Genomic DNA, 15,835 nt, shown 5'->3' on the forward strand with positions numbered 1-15,835 from the left:
GCCGTCGAGGCAGAGCTGGAGAATCTGGAGAATGCAGGCGTGTTATCTAAGGTAGACTGGAGCGAGTGGGCGACACCCATCGTTCCTGTCATGAAAAAAATGTTAAACAATAAGTCTGAGGAGCCAAGGAAGGTTCGCATCTGTGGGGACTTCAAGGTGACGGTGAACCCAGTCCTTCACACAGTACAATATCCTCTTCTAAGGATAGAAGATATCTTCGCCTCACTATCTGGAGGGAAGCGTTTTACAAAAATTGACCTAGCACAAGCATATTTGCAGATGGAGGTTGAAGAATCCTCCAGGAAGTATCTCACGATAAACACTCACAAAGGTCTTTACCAGTATACTCGACTGGTATTCGGAGTAGCTTCAGCTCCGGCGATATGGCAAAGAGCGATGGAACAAGTCCTGCAAGGGATTCCGGGGACTCAGTGTTACTTGGACGACATCCTAGTGACAGGTGAAGATGACAGTGAACACCTTGCCAACCTAGAGCAGGTGCTCACTAGACTACGTGAACATGGGCTACGAGCCAATCGCCCCAAGTGCGAGTTTTTTAAGAAACAGATATCGTATTGTGGCCACGTGATTGATGAAGAGGGGTTGCATAAGTCCCCTGACAAAATTGAAGTGGTAGTTAAGGCTCCAGCGCCTGAAAATGTGTCGCAACTGCGGTCATTCCTCGGATTGGTGAATTACTACCATAAGTTTTTGCCAAATTTGTCCACAATTCTGCATCCACTGAATGCCCTACTACGAACGGGAGTAGCATGGAAATGGAGCGATGAATGCAAGCGGGCCTTTCAGAAGAGTAAGGACCTAATTCACAGAAATCACAGAAACCCCACAGTGCAGATAGAGGCCATTTCGGCCCATCGAGCCTGCACCGACACATATCCCACCCGATCCCCGTAACCCCTACACCAACACATATCCCACCCTATCCCCGTAACCCCACGTATTTAATCCCCCTAACACTAAGGGTCAATTTATCATAGCCAATCAACCTAACCTGCACATCTTTGGACTGTGGGAGGAAACCGGAGCACCCGGAGGAAACCCACGCAAACACGGGGAGAATGTGCAAACTCCACACAGACAGTCACCCGAGGCCGGATTCGAACCCGGGTCCCTGGCGCTGTGAGGCAACAGTGCTAACCACTATGCCACCGTGCTGCCCTAATTACTTCAAGAGAAGTATTGGCTCACTACAACCCATCACTACCGATAAGACTGGCGTGTGATGCGTCTCCCTACGGCATTGGGGTGGTACTGTCACATAAATTCTTGATGGTTCTGAGAGGCCGATAGCTTTTGCGTCACGCTCGTTAACTTCAGCCGAGCGTAGCTACGCCCAGATTGACAGAGAGGCCCTCAGCCTGGTGTGGGGGGTGAAGAAGTTCAATCACTACCTGCACGGTCAGAAATTTACTCTACTAACTGATCATCAACCTCTCGTCTCCATTTTCAACCCTCAGAAGGGCGTACCGATAATGACGGCACAACGGCTACAGAGGTGGTCCCTTTTCCTAGGGGCTCACCAATATGACATCGAGTACAAAGGAACTAAACAGCATGGGAATGCTGATGGACTGTCGCGCCTACCGTTGCCGACGGTGGAAGAAGAACTGGCAGTGGATCCAGTGGAGTTATTCCACTCGACTATAGTCAAATGTCTCCCTGTGACGAATGCAAACATAGAAAAGGAAACACGAAATGACCCGACACACTCCTGGGTCTATGATTTAACGGTGAAGGGATGGCCAGCACATGGCGAACCACTGCTGCCAGCATTCTCGCCGAGAAGAGAACAGCTGTCAGTGTGCAGAGGAACCTTGATGTGTGGATGAACCTTGATGTGTGGATCCAGAGTAGTAATTCCACCCAAATTGAAGGATAGAGTGCTCAATGAGCTTCATGAGGGTCATCTGGGAGGGGTAAAAATGAAGAACTTAGCCAGAGCGTTTGTGTGGTGGCCGGGAATCGATAGAGAAATCGAAGAGATGACCAAGAGCTGTACAGGATGCCAGAAGGTCCAAAACGCCCCACCACAAGCCCCTCTACATCCATGGGAGTGGCCTTCATCTCCATGGCAAAGGGTGCACATTGATTTTGCTGGTCCCTTTATGGACTCGATGTTTTTAATTGCGGTGGATGCACATTCAAAGTGGCCAGAGGTAATAAAAATGTCCTCAACCACCACAGAAAAAACTATCACAGTCTTACGAACCATATTCGCCAGGAATGGACTGCCTGAACAGATTTGCTCTGACAATGGACCACAGTTTGTGTCTGAAGAGTTCCGGAGGTTCTTAAAGAACAATGGTGTTAAGCATTACACATCCGCCCCATATCGTCCAGCCACTAATGGATTGGCCGAGAGGTTTGTTCAAACATTCAAGAAGGCTATCAAGGCAATGTGTAATGAAGATATACCCCTACAACACAAGGTGGATAACTTCTTGTTTGCCTACCGGAATCCGACACATGCGGTTACCAACCAAATCCAGCCATGATGTTCTTCAATCGAAGACTACGATGCCGCTTGGATTTGGTTAAGCCAAACGTCAGAAGAGATGTGGAAAACAGACAGTTTCAGAATATGAATGAAAGGCCGACCAGGAGTTTTAAGATAGGTCAACCAGTTTTGGCCCGGGACTACCGCACAGAGAAATGGCAGCCAGGAACGATCTGTACACGGCAAGGTCCTCTAATGTATACCGTGGACGTTGGGGAGAGCATTGTAAGACGCCATGCTGACCAGATTCTAGAGTCACTGGAAAACGTCAACTCCCCACCACGATCTGATACACCTGACGATGAAACCGAAGTACCAATTGCATCTACCGCAGAATCGGTGATATTGGAAGCAGACGAACCAAACAACGACATTGATCCCGACTCAACCTTGCCAGAAGAACCTGATATCCCAAAGAGGCGTTATCCAGACAGAATCAGGAAGCCTCCTCAAAGACTGAACTTATAATTGCTTAACTTCAACCAATGTATCTAGCAACCATAATTGTAATTGTAATTAGTTATTATTTAGTTGTTAAATGAATGTTATGTACTGTTTATCAAAAAGGGGAGGAATTGTTGTGTATGTACCTTTAAGGGAATAACTGGTCTCAGACTGCAGTACCGGCAGTGACCACCCCTGTATAAAAGGCCCTAACAGGCTTCTGTAGTTTCAGTTTCCAGGTTGTCTCCATTCAGTAAAGACTTGTTATAATCAACTCCTGCAGTCCGTGTCTCAATTATACACAGACATAATACTAGGAGTCATCAGGAAAGTCAAAGAGCCAACAGACTGGGTTAACTCCATGGTATGTGTAAAGAAAAAGAACAATGATCTAAGAGTATGCATGGATCCAAAGGACTTAAATGCAAACATAAAACGTGAACACTACCAGATTCCCAAGCGAGAAGAAATCACCAGTGAAATGTCAGGTGCCAGATACTTCACACAGCTCGATGCCTCACAAGGATTTTGGCAACTAAAACTGGATGAAGAGAGCACCAAATACTGTACCTTCAACACACCATTTGGCAGGTATTGTTTCCTCAGAATGCCTTTCTGGATAATATCTGCATCTGAAATCTTTCGTAGAGTGATGGAACACATAATTGAAGGTCTGGAAGGAGTTCGGGTCTATGTTGATGACATCATCATCTGGGGCTCCACACTGAAAGAACACAATGAGAGACTGACTAAAGTGCTACAGAGCATACGCCGGAAAGGACTGAAGCTCAACAAAGCCAAGTGTCAGTTTGGCGTCCAGGAAGTCACTTTCCTAGGAGATAATCTATCTGGTAAAGGAATAGAGCCAGATATGGAAAAAGTAAACGCCATACTCAAAATGCCCCGACCCACTGACAAAAAAGGAGTGCTACGCATCATGGGGATGATCAACTTCATTGGAAAGTTCATTCCTAACTTGTCAGCCAAGACAGCCTGTCTGCGAGACCTGCTACATAAAACAAATGAGTTCGCATGGACAGAAAGACATGAACAAGAGTGGATGAACCTCAAAACAGTGCTGACAACCACACCTGTACTCACCTTCTTTGACCCAACAAAGAGAATCAAAGTGTCAACGGATGCATCAAAAGATGGCCTAGGCGCGGTCTTGCTACAAGCAGAGGGTGAAGATTGGAAGCCTGTTGCCTATGCCTCCAGGTCTATGACTGATTCTGAGTGTCGATACGCCCAGATTGAAAAGGAATGTCTAGGCTTGGTAGTTGGACTAGAAAAGTTCCATGGCTACATATATGGACTTCCCACCTTCACAGTTGAGACAGACCACTGCCCACTGGTTGCCATCATTAAAAAAAATCTGAATGAGATGTCTCCAAGGATTCAACGACTCATGATGAAGCTGCAAAGATATGACTTTGAACTGATCTACACACCAGGCAAACACATAGTGTTAGCAGATGCACTATCCCGAGCACCCACAATGAGTCATGTGAGCTCTACTGAGGAAGACGTGGATGTTCATGTGAGTATGTCACTGCTGCGCTGCCCGTGTCAGACACAAAATCAAAGCAAATAGCAGAAGAAACAGTAAAAGATACAGTGTTACAAACAGTAATAGAGAACATTCATCATGGTTGGCCAAAAGGTTCCTGTCCAAAGTACTATCACATCAGGTCAGAGTTAAGTGTCGCAAGTGGACTATTACTAAAACAGAACAGAATAGTCATTCCACAGGCTCTACGTCAAGACATGCTCAAAAGGATTCATGAGGGACACCTCGGAATTGAAAAATGCAAAAGGAGAGCAAGAGACACTGTTTATTGGCCTGGCATAAATAAGGACATTGAGAACATGATAGGCATATGTGAGACATGTCAGAAACACCAAAACAAACAAGCAAAGGAACCAATGATAGTAGCTGACTTACCAACAGCACCATGGCAAAAGGTTGGTATGGACCTTTTTCATTTGAATGGTAAAGACTATCTATTAGTGATTGACTACTATTCTAACTATCCTGAGATGGCGCTGCTCTCAAGCACATCAGCAAGCAGTGTCATAATGCATGTTAAATCCATCTTCGCCAGACATGGGATTCCCAGGATTGCCGTTAGCGACAATGGTCCGTGCTTCAACTGTAAGGAGTGGTAACAGTTTGCAGCACATTATGACTTTCAACACATCACATCCAGTCCTCTGTATGCTCAGTCGAATGGTAAGGCAGAGAAAGGTGTTCAAGTTCTCAAACAGCTACTGAAGAAAGCAACAGAAAGCAAGTCTGATCCTTATCTCGCTCTGCTGAGCTAACGAGCCTCCCCTTTAGGCTGTGGTTCTACACCTGCTGAACTCCTAATGGGTCGCAAGTTGCGCACCACGCTACCCTGCTGTGCAAAAGAAAAGCAGAGTAAGGAACTAAGACAGAGACTTCAACTGTTAAAGCTGAAACAGAAATCACACTATGACAAGTCATCCAAAACTCTGAAACCATTGACAAGGGATGATGTTGTCAGGATTGAGGATCCAAATGCATGGAACAGGAAAGCTACAGTTCTTGAGGAAATAGGACCAAGGTCATACACCGTTAGAACTGAGGAAGGACAGATTCTCAGGAGGAACCGCCGTTCCCTCCTGAAAACACAAGAAACTATCCAAGAGCAAATCGATGACAATGCCGCAACTGAATCTTGTGACTCACCACCAGAACAATCTAACACAAACACACATACAGGCTCTCATGAAAACACATCAGACTTACCTGTGCTGAGAAGATCCACACGTGAAGTAAAAAAGCCTGATAGATTTAATCTTTGAGTACAAAGAAAACTATAATAAAAGAATGAAAAGCTTAGAGTTCATAAAGTAAAGCTTTGAAAATGTGTTGGCTGTTGTGAAGATGATTATGTCGTTATGATTGATTGATACTGATTTTGTTTAACCTCTAAGGAAGGGGGATGTAATGATCAGTAACATGTCATTCTAGAATGGTACACTAGGTGGAGCTGTATGTTTGGTAGTAGGGCTACCCACAAGGCAGTAGTCAAGATGGATGCCTGTACACTAGTCCACATGGCTGAATAAATGACTAGCTCAAGCTAGCTGTTCATAATGAAAACGTCTATTTATTTATGAACATAACACACTCTTTCTGTGACAAAGTAACTTATGATTCATCACTAACAACACCATCTGCCAGTAGAATGGCCCAGATTTTGCTGCCAAAATAATGGTGAGTTTAATGGTGCTCGCCGTTATTAATGTGCAAATCATCCAGCAACTTGTGGTAAGGAAGAGATACCTTGTGAATTGCGAATCGCCGCAAGTTACTGAACAATTTGCACCGTTCCACGGTTAGCCTCGCAAAAACACAGCTCGCCCTCAACCTCCTCATGAGTTTCATGAAGTTGCTGTATTTGCGCATTAATCACCATTAAACTCGCCATAGAATGTTAGTGCTGCTACTTAACAGCCTAAGTAACTTTTTAATGAGGAGATTTATGTTCCTACAATGCCAATCAACCACTCCAGCCCAGAAAGAGAACAACTTAAACTGTGGAGTTTCATTTTGGGCACCACACTTTAGGAAGGATGTCAAGGCCTTGGAGAGGGGACAGAGGAGGTTTACCAGGATGATGTAAGGGATGAGGGACTTCAGTTACGTGGAGAGATTGGAGAAAGTGGGATTGTTCTCCTTAGAGCAGAGAAGGTTAATGGGAGACCTCATAGAGATATTCAGAATTATGAGGGATTTTGATAGAGCAAGTAGGGAGAAAGTATTTCCTCTGGCAAATGGGTCAGTAACCAGAGGTCAGAGATTTAAAATAATTGGCAAAAGAATTAGAGGGGAAATGAGGAGAAATTTTAGATCTGGAACGCACTACCTGAAAGGGTGGTGGAATCAGATTCGATAAGAGATTTTTAAAAGGCAATTGGACATGTATTTGAAGAGAACTTATTTGCAGGGTTATGGGGACAAAGCTGGCGTGTGAGACGAAATTGAAGAGCTCTTTTAAAAAGCCGGCACACGCATGGCAGGCCGAATGGCCCCCTTCTGTGCTGATGCCCTGCTCCAGAAAAATCTAGGCCGTTATAAACAAACACATTAACATTTTAAACAGTCTGAATCTTTAATATATAGGCAAGATTTTAGAGAACATAAAATGGATGATACACATTAGAGGCCAATCATTAATGAAGTACAACTTAAACTACATTGTGTTGGCAATAAAGGAAGTATCTCTTTTGCCCTGATCAAAAAGGTCTTACTTTAGGGCACTTGTATAATAAATGCAATAAAATTTGATTTAAAAAATGCAATAAAGTCTTTTTAAAAGTTCAACAGAGTAGGCACAATCCTTGAAATAGTACTGATAAAAGAGTGAGTACTGGGGAATCCATAACACTCCATTGGTAGTAATCTGCATAATGTCTTCAGCATACCAATGTGACAAAATCATGGGACCATCAGACCATGTAAAAGCACCCATTATACTTCAGGGGAAGTAGGACTTGCCCATCTATTTAGATAGAAAGTGAATTTTGCCCAAAATAAATGTGTCAATCTTTTTTTCCCCCAATGATTTTTGAATTATTATTGAGATAGAATGATTTTAAAATGCTTGAATTTCAGTTGCTCAAAAGCAGGAATTGCAGGATGCAAATTCACCAACTTAAAAGTCAATCTGGTTCCTGCTTAAAGAGCAACCCCCGTGGCAAATGTCTAGCTGCTACCCTCACAGCCAGACAAGGGAAAGAGTCAGCTAACTACCGTTGGACTACACACATCCAGTAGTCATGTTTAATTGGGCATCTCTGTGCATAAACTTCCCTAAAACTCAGCAGCACCTGAAAACACACAAACTGTTTTGAACCATTACCAGGTTATCAAGGGTACCAGCTGCTATTGTTTTCTTTCATTCACGTCTACAATGCTTTATGCACATAAACAGAAAAAGATTACAGTCTGTGAATATGCATGTAGAGTGGCTCCTTCATTCTGCCTCAACTGTTTCTACCCCAAACATTTGAGAAAGATAAAAAGACTAGAGCTGGCCAATGGTTATGACATCAAGACACGGCTAATGTCTTCCAAATATATATGTGAGAAATGAAATTCAGATTGTCGTAGATCTACCTTTGCACAACGAAGATGTAGATCTGACTTCTCAACAGGTCAGTGGGTGGTACTCTTTAGAATGCCTTTGAGAAAGCTGCAAAAATATTTGCAATATCAATGAAGGTGCTTAAAAAGTTGATACTTGAAAAGCAATGGTATTAAGGGATGTTAAAAGAGGTCAAGAAATTGATAAAAAGATGGAACTACCATGGTTAACAAAATGGTGAAGCAGGCTCAATAGGCTAAATGGTCTGCTTTCATTCCTATGGATATAGAATCATTTATTCCTACATTATCTATTCTACAACACTGTCAGTGTGAATTTTCCAGAAGGCAGACTGTACATAGATCATAGCTAGAGAGACTGAGTGACAGCCTAGTAATACAGGTCTAAGCCTATTACAGTCAGGTCAATTTAATCTAGGCATATTTATCCCAGCAATGAAAAAAGCATTGGTCAATTATTCCAGGTGCCCATGTGGCACCAGACCCTTCTGCAAATGCTTACCAGGCAATATTTACATTATGGTCTATTCAATTAACTGAACACACTAGTAGAACCACAGATATCCAGTACATTTGTAGAACTTTATTAACACAGATTTAAGATAATTGGCAAAAAAGCCAGAGGGGAGATGAGATTTTTTTTACACAGCAAATTATGATCTGGAATGCACTGCCTGAAAGGATGGTGGAAATAGATTCAATAGTAACTTTCAAAAGCAAATTGGATATATACTTGAGAAGGAAAAATTTGCAGGGCTATGGGGAAAGAGTGGGACTAATTGGATAGCTCTTTTAAAGAGCTGGCATAGGCACGATGGGCTGAATGGCCTGCTTCTGTGCTGTAAGATTCTATGGGAGAATTTTAACCCCCAAAAATGGGTGGTTTGGAGGCAGGTGGGAAGGTAAAAATGTCAAAATTCTCAAACCCAACTACAACCTGCCTCCAACACACCCACTTTCAGAAATAAAAACAGAAAATGCTGGAGAAACTCAGCAGGTCAGGCAGCATCTGTGAAGAGAGAAACAGAGTTAATGTTTCAGGTCGATGACCCTTCGTCAGAACTGGAAAAAAGCAGGGAATGGAACAGGTTTTTAAGCAAGCGTAGAGGCTGGGAAATGGGGGAGGGGATGAAAGAACAAAAGGGAAGGTCAGGGATAGGAAAGAAGGCGGGAAAGTTTAAGAGACATTGAGAGATATTCAAGGCAAAAGGAGATGGTAATGGGACAGGTTAAGAAACAAAGGATGGCTCTAGATGAAGTGTAAATTGCACTGGCAGAATGAAAGACAGCTGCCATGTGGGGGAGAAGGAAAAAAAGTGTGGATAAAAAAAAAATATATATATATGATAGGGGCCAAGGTTATGATCTGAAATTGCTGAAATCTATATTGAGTCCAGAAGGCTGTAAAGTGCCTGATCGAAAGATGAGGTGCTGTTCCTTCCGCTTCTGCTGAGCTTCAGTGGAACAATGCAAGAGGCCGAGGACGGTGAGGTCTGAGTGGGAGTGGAGCGGAGAATTAAAGTGACAGGCGACTGGAAGCTCGGGGTTCCCCTTACGGACTGAACGGAGGTGTTCCGCAAAGCAGTCATCCAATCTGCGTTTGGTCTCCCCACTTTCAGGTTTAACAAAGATGCGTTTGGGTACATGCGAGTAACTCGCTCGCTGGAGGCAAGTCGCTCATTATCATGCTAATAAGGCTCATTTGAAGAGATTTTACCAGGGATTTAAAATTAACGCCTCCAGGGGCTTGGGAAACTCGTCAGTGAAACAAAGGCAAGAATGAGCGGCGCTTCATCAGGAAGTTTAAACTTCTGATTCCCCGCTATGAATAAAGGCTCAGTTCCCTCTGGCAAACATTTTGCTGAGAGTTCTTGTGGTGATACACGTGTTGCAGAGGTGGATGCTTTTAAATGGACATCATCAGGAAGGTGGGGAGGGAGGCGCAATGGTTGCTTTCGATTTGAATTTGAACAAGGAAGATACTAAACATCAGCAGCAAAGTTGTGCTGTCGAAGAAGCCTTGGTGAGATGCTGCCGTGCATCATGTAAATGGTACACAATACAGCCATGGTGCGCTGGTGGTGGAGAGAGTGAATGTTTAAGGTGGTAGATGGAGTGCCAATCAAGTGAGCTGCTTTGTCCTGGATGTTGTTGAGCTTCTTGAGTGTTGTTGGATCTGCATTGTATGGTGGTTACTCCTGCCAATACTGTCATGGACAGATGCATTTGCGACAGGTAGACACGTTGGCTGAAAGGTGAGTATGACAATGCCAGGCTGTTGCTTGACTAGTCTGTGGAACAGCTCTTCCAATTTTGGAGGGTTACTGGGTGTGCCTTTGCCGTGTCCGAGTCCTGTGCCGAGGTCGATGCCGGGTGGTCCGTCCAGTTTTATTCTTATTGTTTGCTACAACTGAGTGGCTTGCTAGGCCATTTCCCCAAAGGATATTAGTGAACCAGATGGGTTTTTACAACAATCCGGTAGGTACATGGTCACCATTACTGATACTAGCTTTTTATTCCAGATTTATTTAACTGAATTTAAATTCCACAGCTGCCTTGGTGGGATTTGAACTCATGTCTCCGGATCATTAGTCCAGGCCTCTGGATTACTCGCCCAGTAACATAAACACTATGCTACCATTCCCAGTGCAACCATAAGAAAAAGTTCATGCAGGTGTGTGCCAGATTCCCTGGGCTCTTCCATGATGCATTAATACTGTGGCAGTCCAACATCCCAGGCCTTTTTGTACCAGGAAACAAAATTAAGGGCAGCTCATAGGAGACAAAAGATATCCCCCTTCAAACTTGGCTCACGACACCTGTGAGGAACTCCACCAATGAGGCACAAGAGTGCTACAACGAGAGCCACATGACCACCAGATATGTCATCGAGCAAGCCATCGGCATGCTAAAATGTGCTTCAGGTGCCTAGACAGGTCTGTAGGTGCCCTTCAGTACTGAATTATAGTTGTGCACAACATTGCACAGCAGCAAAGATTAGAGGTGGAGGATAACCAAGGCGCTCATCAATCGTCTTCTGATGACGAGACCATCTTCTGATGAGGAGGAGGAGGAGGAGGACAAAGAGCAATGTGAAGATGGGACACCCACCGGAAGACCAGTTGCGTATTTTACTGCTCGGAATGCCAGGGATGCCCTCATAGCCCAAAGGTTCGGTGTGGTGTATGTGCCTTTAAGAGCAATTATGGTGTATGTGCCTTTAAGAGCCCCAGGTGTGCGTAATGCCGGTAATTGCCACTTGGGCTATATAAGCTTGTGTATTGTGTATATCCTTTAGAAACCCCCCCCCAGACTTGCTTAGTAAATACCTATGAACCAACTCCTGTCTTCAGTGTCTTTATCTATACACGGACACTACAGTGGCGACGAGGATGGGATTCGGACTTACCTGCAATTCGGCAGCACCTCAAGGACATCGATTCCTCCAGCGTCCAGAAGACTCAAGGAAGTAAGAGAAACTGTGGTTTCACCAGCTGGCCAAGCTGGTGACAGGTACTGCGCTAATCTTTCCTGGGCGTCAGGCTGGAGCTCCAGCGGCGGGCTCTACAGCTGAGACAGGCAGCGAAATCGGAGGCAAGCAATAACGGACTGGGAGGGTGCACTCGAGAGACGGCCGGCGCGGCAAGCAGGTCAGCGTTTAGACCTCCGTCGGGAACAAGTCTCCAACAGTGAATAAACGGAAACCACAGTAAAACAGCGTTGTTATCGGTAGCAGCGGCGGGAAAGCGCGGGAAGCGCCATATCGTTGCTACAGAGAAAAAAAAAGCGCGGGAAGTGCCATATCTTTTCTGAAATGCCTAAATCTGGTAATATTGAGGCTTTTGATGGCGAAATAGAAGATTGGACCACATACGTGGAAAGAGTAGAGGTTTATTGCACTGCAAATGGAATAACAGATGAAAAAAAAGCTTCAGTACTTCTGAACTTAATGGGCACGAAGACATACGGGCTGTTACGAAATTTAATCACTCCAGCCAAACCAAAGGACAAGACTTTTAAAGAAATTGTTGATACCCTGCAGGAGCATTTAAACCCAACACCGCTGCTGATAGCGGAACGATTCAAGTTCTTCAAGAGAAATCAACACAAGAATGAAAGTAACGCTGATTACCTAACCGAATTAAGAAAGCTATCAAAGTACTGCCAATTCGGAGCAGGACTATCGGATTATCTTCGAGACAAATTTGTTTGCGGTCTCTTAAGTGAAGGAACACAAAAAAGACTGCTTTCTGAAAAAGATTTAACATTGGACAAAGCTTTCAGTATGGCTGTATCATACGAAGCAGCAGCAAAAGGAGCTGCAGAGATACAAGAGACACGGACTTCGGCACCCATAAAATGACACAGGAGTTCGGAAGATGTTATCGCTGCGGCAGATCCACCCATAACCAGAGGGACTGCTGGTTCAAGGGCAAAACATGCAGGCAATGTGGTAAGATTGGACACATTGCACGGGTATGCCAATCTGGACAAAATAAATCCACTGACAGAAAACAAAAAATCAATAAAGAAAAGTACAGGAAGGTACAAATGATGGCGGACAGTAGCTCCGAAGACCAGAATAGCGATAGCGACTCCGGAAACAAGAGACTAAGCTGTCTCAAATTACATAATGTACTTGCCAAAGAGGATTACCAAACCATTTGGGTTACCCTCACAATAGCAGGGTCCCCAGTTAAAATGGAGCTAGATACAGGATCAGCTCTAACCGTAATAAATCGACGAGATTACGAGAGGCTATTTTCGCATATACCTCTAAAAGACACATCCATTATCTTAAAAACATATACGGGGCAGAAAGTCTACCCCAAAGGAAAAATAAGGGTGCCTGTGGTATACAACGGCAAAGAAATACAAAAGTTGTATTTATACATTCTACAAGATGGTGGTCCACCGTTGTTGGGACGTGAATGGATAAGGAAGATACGTTTAGACTGGCACTCCATTCAGGCACTGACGGTGACCAGTAAGGAAAAAAACAATGATGACATCATACCTGAACAATTAAAAGGCATCTTGGCCAACGCCAAAGAAGTGTTTCAAGAGAAACTAGGAACCTTGAAAGGCATCACCGCCTCAATAAAAGTGGAAGATACAGCAATTCCAAAATTTTTTAAGGCAAGACCGGTGCCATACGCAATACGTCCGGCAGTCGAGGCAGAGCTGAAGAATTTGGAAAAGGCAGGCGTATTATCCAAAATAGATTGGAGCGAATGGGCAACACCCATCGTTCCAGTCATGAAAAAAACATTGAAAAATAACTCTGAGGAACAGAAAAATTTTTGCATCTGTGGGGACTTCAAGGTGACTGTAAACCCGGTCCTTCACATGGTACAGTATCCTCTTCCGAGGATAGAAGATATTTTCGCCTCACTATCCGGAGGGAAACGTTTCACAAAAATTGACTTGGCACAGGCATATCTACAGATGGAGGTTGAGGAGACCTCTAAAAAGTATCTCACAATAAACACACACAAAGGCCTGTACCAGTACAATCGACTGGTTTTTGGAATAGCATCAGCTCCAGCTATCTGGCAAAGAGCTATGGAGCAAGTCCTGCAAGGGATTCCGGGGACTCAATGCTACCTAGACGACATCCTTATAACAGGAGAAAACGACAACGAGCACCTTGCCAATTTGGAGCAGGTGCTCACTAGGCTGAAAGAACGGGGCCTACGAGCAAATCGCCCCAAGTGCAAATTTTTCCAAAATCAGATATCATATTGTGGCCACATAATTAATAAGGAAGGGTTGCATAAGTCACCTGAAAAAATTGAAGCAGTTATAAAAGCCCCAGCACCTGAAAATGTTTCACAATTAAGGTCATTCCTGGGATTAATAAATTACTATCATAAATTTTTACCAAACTTATCAACTATTCTACACCCTCTTAATGATCTTCTACAGACAGGAGTGATTTGGAAATGGAACGAAGACTGTAAACGTGCCTTCCATAAATGTAAAGACTTAATCACATCCGAGAAAATGTTGGCTCATTACAACCCATCACTACCAATCAGACTGGCGTGCGATGCATCCCCTTACGGCATAGGAGCGGTATTGTCCCATAGATTCCCTGATGGCTCGGAACGGCCGATAGCTTTTGCGTCACGCTCATTGAACTCAGCTGAGCGTAACTATGCCCAGATAGACAGGGAAGCACTCAGCCTGGTATGGGGAGTGAAGAAATTCAACCATTACCTACACGGACAAAAATTTACCTTGCTGACTGACCATCAACCCCTCATCTCCATATTCAACCCTAAAAAAGGTGTCCCCATTATGACGGCACAAAGACTACAGAGGTGGTCCCTTTTTCTAGGAGCACACCAATACAACATTGAATACAAAGGGTCAAAACAGCATGGGAATGCTGACGGTTTATCACGCCTACCATTGCCAACGATAGAAGAGGCACCTACAGTAGACCCAGTAGAGATATTCCACTCTACCATAGTGGAATGTCTACCGGTGACAAATTCTGCCATTGAAAGGGAGACAAGAAATGACCCTACTCTCTCACGGGTCTACGATTTAACAGTGAAGGGATGGCCAGCACATGGCGAACCACTGTTGCCAGCATTCTCGCAAAGAAGAGAACAGCTGTCAGTGTGCTGAGGAACCTTGATGTGTGGATCCAGAGTGGTGATTCCACCCAAACTCCAGGATAAAGTGCTAAAGGAGCTTCACGAGGGGCATCTGGGTGGAGTGAAAATGAAGAACCTAGCTAGGGCGTTTGTATGGTGGCCAGGTATCGATAGAGACATCGAAGACATGACCAAGAGCTGCCTAGGATGCCAGAAGGTCCAAAATGCTCCGCCACAGGCCCCTCTACATCCATGGGAGTGGCCCTCATCTCCCTGGCAAAGGGTGCACAGCGACTTTGCTGGTCCATTTATGGACTCAATGTTCTTAATCGCAGTTGATGCACACTCCAAGTGGCCGGAGGTAATAAAGATGTCCTCCACCACCACGGGAAAAACCATCACAGTATTAAGGACCATATTTGCCAGGAATGGGCTGCCGGAGCAGATATGTTCTGATAATGGACCGCAATTTGTGTCCGAAGAATTCAGAAAGTTCTTAAAGAACAATGGGGTAAAGCACTACACGTCCGCCCCATACCATCCCGCCACCAATGGATTGGCTGAAAGGTTTGTCCAGACCTTCAAGAAGGCCATCAAGGCCATGGGTAATGAAGACATAAAACTTCAGCACAAGGTGGATAACTTCTTATTTGCATATAGGAATGCAACGCATATGGTTACTAACCAAACTCCCGCCATGATGTTCTACAATAGAAACCTAAGATGCCGGCTGGATTTGGTCAAGCCCAACATCCAAAGGGACGTGGAGAACCGGCAGTTTCAGGGCATGAATGAAAGGCCAACTAGGGTCTTCCAGATAGGCCAACCGGTTTTGGCCCGGGACTACCGTACCGAGAAATGGCAGCCTGGAACTATCTGCACACGATTAGGGCCACTGATGTATACCGTGGACATCGGAGACAGCATAATAAGGCGCCATGCTGACCAAATCATCAAGTCATCCGAAAAGGGACAACCTACACCACCACTCTATACATCTAACGATGAAGTAGAGATACCCATATCTACCTCCGATCTGGTGATACTGGAGCCCGATGAACCCGACACTGGCCTTCAAGCCGAATCAGCTTTGCCAGAAGAACCTACTACACCACCAGAAACTACTAC

The 15,835-nt window shown here is 44.5% G+C and overlaps 1 long non-coding RNA gene across 1 annotated transcript in view; it reads right to left on the reverse strand.

Moving 5' to 3' along the window:
* LOC147108713 (uncharacterized) overlaps positions 1 to 15,835 on the reverse strand; it is a 39,155-nt gene that overhangs the window by 18,691 nt on the left and 4,629 nt on the right. The window lies entirely within an intron of this gene.

The sequence above is a fragment of the Somniosus microcephalus genome, chromosome 13, assembly GCF_052327205.1.
Source record: "Somniosus microcephalus isolate GS21.2 chromosome 13, FLI_Smic_1.0, whole genome shotgun sequence".
Lineage (NCBI taxonomy): Eukaryota > Metazoa > Chordata > Chondrichthyes > Squaliformes > Somniosidae > Somniosus > Somniosus microcephalus.